General features: G+C 45.0%; 1 long non-coding RNA gene across 2 annotated transcripts; it reads right to left on the bottom strand.

The window, feature by feature from the left end:
• Positions 1 to 1,652: 1,652 nt before the first annotated feature.
• On the bottom strand, positions 1,653 to 4,857 carry LOC123150659 (uncharacterized). Of its 2 annotated transcripts, none has more exons than XR_006475277.1 (6): positions 4,700 to 4,857; positions 4,387 to 4,614; positions 3,567 to 4,127; positions 2,980 to 3,439; positions 2,577 to 2,890; positions 1,653 to 2,473 (listed from the first exon to the last, which is right to left on the bottom strand). It is a non-coding gene; the product is annotated as an uncharacterized lncRNA (long non-coding RNA). The 2 variants fall into 2 exon arrangements; XR_006475278.1 differs by having other exon boundaries at positions 4,387 to 4,582.
• Positions 4,858 to 5,617: the final 760 nt, after the last annotated feature.

The following is a 5,617-nucleotide window of genomic DNA, read 5'->3' as shown; positions in this document are numbered from 1 at the left end:
GAAATGGATGTGGTATGAAATTTTTAATTTCAACTTCAGTATGTCATTATATATAACTGTTGTATTTAAATTTCATATTTCAATCTCACATTTATTAAATCTGGACATGCGATGAAAGTTGAAATAGATGCAGTCTGGCAATTTCAGTTCCATTTTCATGTTTCCGTCTCACATTATGTACCGTAGTTGCATCTCAATTTCATATTTCATGTTTCCATCTCACATTATATACCGTAGTTGCATCACAATACTGAAACTGGTCTCAAAATTAAAATGCCACCGGTATTGAAATTTATATGCTGACAAAGTGATATGGTAGTGATGCATATGGTATTGAAATGCATCTCGGAACAATGTGATCCGGTATGGACTTCATTTCAATTTCAATCAATGGAATAATTTTAAAATTTGTTAAACCCATTTCAGTTCTAATCAATTTCATGAAACGAAAGCAATTTAAGTGAAACTAAAAAATAATCACTATTGATCTTGTTTGAAAGATCTGGTCATCAGGATTCCAAATATATAAAAAATCAAAAACGAAATTCTGGTTTACAAGATATGGATCATATAGGAAGAAAATTAATGCTAGTACTTTCATGGGAAGTAAGATGGAGGGTGGCAGAGCCATGCATGCATGATGCGTCTTTTACTCGGCCACCAAACAGGTGATGGGACACAATGATGTCACTTAAATGTCGAATATTCGTTTCTGAGCCCGTGCTCAGATGCTCCTGAAATCTCTCCCGTCAGACGACCATGCAGATCTGTGCCGCGCAGCGTATTCCCGAGAGTATTGCGGCCGTATGGTGAGCAAAATGGGATGGGTAGTTATTCGCAATAAATGCGGCCAGAGCCGTTTAGGTGAGGCGGAATAGAATACTTCCCAATGGATCATTTTGTTTCCTGTGCGGATCCGAGCCAGCGCCGTCAAGATAAGCGAAACGGCCGTCCATCCACATAGAAAGCGGCCATCGCAAGAACTGCAGGATCATTCTCGCCAATCCTTCTTCCAGGCCAGAATCCTTCCATCTCTGCAATCAGCAGCTCGGCCAGCTTGGGGTCCTGATGTATCACTTCCACCTGGTTACGTACCAACAGTTTGGTTTTTACAGAGAGATCTTGCAGACATGGGAATTAACTATTTCCAATGGACATGAAGATTCCGAGCAAAAAAATCGACAACTTGAGCATCCTCATCTGGCACAAAGTTGGTGCTCCAGGTGCTTGTTGCCACCCCAGATCTTGAACTATGGGCCACCTGCATTGGTTGTCCACATGAATCAACGATTTCAGGTCATAATCCAGCAGGAGTGGAAGAACCTATTGATTTTTAGCCGTACCTTAATCTCCTCCCCTGCTCGGCCGTCACCGCCAAATATGCTTGTCGCCGCCCCGCAACCAGCCTGGATGGTGCCATTCATATATAAGTAGTCTTCCAACCAGTCTCATGCAAACTAGCTACATTTACTCTGGACGCAGTTCGAAATTTGAAACCCGTGGTGCGCACATTGGTTAAGCAGGAGAGGCTGGACATCATGGCCAGCACGAGCAAATGACACGTGTGTTCTCAACAATATCATGGACTGATGGACGCTAGTCCGCATCAGGCGTGCCAGGTCAAATTTTCCATACATTCCTACAGTACGGAATTTTCAGAAACACTCAACGCTGACAATTTATTGTTCTACAACAACACATTTTTCTGAACTGTAAATGCAACAACGTTCGACTAAGAGGAACAAGTGTGGAGCAAATGCTCACTGGAACACACCAGAAAATCCTCAATTTTACAAAGTTTTTCCAATCAACGTAATTTAGTGTTTTTCTACGCAGCATGTGTTGTGATGGTGTCCCTCCATCCCACAGTTCTTGCATTTCCCCGGTTTATGAGGTTTCTTTGGGCATCACCCCTGTCGGGACCGGTGGTTCATTTGTGGCCTTCATGACGACAAATGCCGCAAAATTGTGTTCGTTCACTCAGCCCCTCGTATGGAGCTTTCTCTCTGCTATTAGTCTGACGTCCAGCCCCTCTTTGCTTATCTGGAGCAGCTAGACCATGCAGGGCATTAATGCTTGCAGATCATCCTGCACCATCTTCATGGCAACGACCGTCGTCGCCCCCAAATTTTTCAACATCCCCGTTGCCTGGCAACCTTCCGCCGGGCAAGATCAACAGACAGTCCTCGAAACCTAAAATGTCCCTCTTCTTTGCGAAAGGCACCCCACTAGCAATCAAGGCTTTCAGACCAGCTGGCATGTGGTGGAACGATTCAGCGCCGGCATCCCCCAGCCGCACAACTTTCATAGCTTGCGCGTACAAAGTCGAATGCCTGCAATTGAAAGACATGTTTACCGCATTGTCCTTCTGGTAGTGCCATAGGTGCTCAGGAAGTATGTCCCTTGCATCTCTTGTCCACCGCTTCCTTATGTGTTTCAGTGATATTTCCTCTAGGTGAAGCACATCCATTACCTGAACAGAAGCAAACAAATAAATCAGAACCGAAATACACCCGCCATGCTTGAACAGAAAGTACACCTTTTTTTGTAAGGGGAGACCAATGGTACATGCTGACCTGTTTTTTTTCTCTTAAGGGGAGACCAACGGTAGTGGCAGCATCGCATCCCCGTGTGGTCAAATTGACCACACTCACAAATGAACTCTAACCCGTCCTCTGTGATGACTACCCCATAAACAACCCTGAACCACTCATTGCGTTTTGATGGATTATTGTGTGTTTGACACATATTTCCTCATCTTCTCAACCTCCATAACGTTATATGATGTACGCTCAATTAGCAGACGGCCAAAATGTTCAAACATGGCCCTTGTCTATATTATGCTCGCATGCCGCACTATTGCAAGATTTGTTCTCCTAACAAGCTCACCCTGACAAGAGACAGATCATATTAGTTCCTACCAAGTAATATGCACTACAAAAGAATGTGTTCTTAAAAACAATTGAAAAATAAACTCACAATCATAGTCCTCTTCTCCTCGTAATTTTCTTCCTGCTCACGGTCAAAACTGAAGTCTCATGTACTGCCTCACAAAAATGTGCATTGAGCTTGCAAGCAGCATGTAAGACTTGAACATGTGCTTTGCGCTCTCGCTGTGCTGTGTACTTGTGACTTTGGCGCAGATCGAACACCCCTTGAAGTATGATTTTGCCCACTTCGAGCATATTTCATAGATCTGGGTCATGTAAGGATGTTTTCTCAAATTGTTATTATCAAGCAGCATGCTCCACAGCTCCAGGCTATCTTAAACTCATCATTAGTTACCATGTGATTCACAACCATATGGAACTCTGCTTGGAAGTCAGTCTTTTTCGTGTAGAGTGGCCCCAAGGTTTCTTTCACCTTCTCCAGCACGTGCCTCTTGCACCACTAGTGCACAGTATCGGGGTAAACCTTGCGGATCGCCACCTCCATAGCTCTGTTTTGGTATGTACAAAGTGCACATCATAGTTAGGCCAGAGTGCATTTTTTGCAAAATGCTTTATTACTTACATACACGAGGAAACAGGGCAAGCATACTAGTTAACTTGGGAGGCTATGTTTACCTGTTAGTATTGTTCGAGGTGCAGGACCTCCCATCATCCACAGGAACTCAGCGAAAACCCATTCAAAACTTTCAACCTGCTCATCTCTCATCAGGTCCCGCGCTAGGATAATGATCTAGAAATGATTGTTTACCCCAACAAATAGACCGAAAGGCATGTCATATAAGTTGGTTCTGTATGTCGTGTCGAACGTTATCAAATCCCCAAAGAACTGGTATCGCATCCGACTGCTCCCATTTGTCCACATCAAATTCTTAACTCTGCTATTGCTTTTTGCCAGCACACGGTATGTGAAGCCTGGGTTACCAGCCAATATGTCCGCAAAAACCTCCAAGGTTTTCCTCACATCATCATCAGCTCGCTTGCGACATATCTTACCACATATGTTCCTGTGCATTCTTTTTGTGAACAGCACATTCTCGACAGTCCCGAAAACACTCCATACGAGGCTTTACACTTTACCAAGATTGACATTCGGCGTATTTTCGGATTGTCTGCTCAAATGCACTCCTACCTGAAGGGCAAGGCATCCTACCCGGAGTTGCGCTCCCCAGGCATAACCTGAAATTTACCCATAAGAACATTGCTTATTTATTATAAAATAAAATGGTTGATAATAGTGTGCCACTTCTACAACAGTGTCGTGCTGTTTTTCTTTTTTAATTGTCTCATGACAAAATGTATCACAGGCAAACACGCAATTCAGGTTTTTGCAGCTATGTGCTTTTCATCTGTCTAGGCGTGTCAGACAGCAAAAACTACCTAAATGGCATTCAGAAAATTATGTATATTGTACATGATTAAGGAAAACATAACTAACCATTTTGTCCACCCAGGTGCCTCTGGGTTAACCCTGTCAGTAGATTGCGCTGATGCAGTGGGCGATATTTCTCACTACCGTCGTTCGCCGCAGTTTGGCTCAGCAGTTGTATCTCCTCCAATATGTTGCCCGCACCCAGAAGCACCATTACGTTCATCTTGCCTTCCCAGATTCGCTTTCTTCCCTTAGGGGAAACCTACATAATCATATTCCGCCATGGGTGGCAGGCTACTAATCAAATTAGCTCACTCATCCCGCCATGACCTCAGATTCAGGAAAAATGGAAATTTCGGAGGCGCGGAGATTCACTTACCGGTCGACGGCATCAAGTAAGAGCTCGAGCCCGGCTTCTTCCATCGCTCCGTCGCCGGCGATTCAAGCGCCGGCCACGCCGCCGCGAAGCATGTTTCGCCGGGATGAGAGCAGAGGGCGAGGGGGCAGAGTGGTGCGGTTGCGTCCGGTGGGGTTGGCTGCTGGGGACTGGGAGCTTGGTGGACCTTGGTTATCCCAGCGGCCCAGTTTAATCCATACGTCCTGTACGGCCTACCTGTTCTAGGCTCAGACGAAAAAGTAACGATCCGAGCCACGGATCAGAAAGCCCACGCCCGTCCCGCTCCCACCCATATGGTTTGGGCCCGTGCCTGCACTAGTGCAGAACCGGGCAATAGCACCGGTTCATAAGGCCCTTTAGTGTCGGTTCTATAACTGGTACAAGTGTGGGCACTAAAGGCCCCTCCCTTTAGTACCGGTTCAGCACGAATCGGTGCTAAAGGGCAACCACGTGGCACGAGCCAGCTCCGGGGGCCGGGAGCCCTTTAGTACCAGTTGGTAACACCAACCGGTACTACAGGTACACCAACCGGTACTAAAATGTTTGGGGGTTTTTTGGTTTTATGATTTTTTTTATTTAATTTTATGTTTTTCATTTTAATTCTTTTTTGTTTGCTGGTATTTTACGATACTACACATTATACACGTTATGCATCAATGTCTCACAAACCATCATATTAATTCACACATACACACATGTATAGCTATATACAATTTCTCCTACATATGCATGTTGCTTTCGGAGCCAGTGGCATTAGCCTAATTGGTGCCTTCGGAGCACGATGACAATTGGAAGTGGTTCATGACCTGGTCGATGGGGGCGGTAGCGGGTAATAGTATTCTCCCTTTGGATTTATGATCTGGTCGAGCAAAAATCCCGCTATTTCCTCTTAAAGTGCTT

This window comes from Triticum aestivum, chromosome 7A, assembly GCF_018294505.1.
Source record: "Triticum aestivum cultivar Chinese Spring chromosome 7A, IWGSC CS RefSeq v2.1, whole genome shotgun sequence".
Lineage (NCBI taxonomy): Eukaryota > Viridiplantae > Streptophyta > Magnoliopsida > Poales > Poaceae > Triticum > Triticum aestivum.
This window is presented reverse-complemented; position numbering and strand designations above follow the sequence as displayed.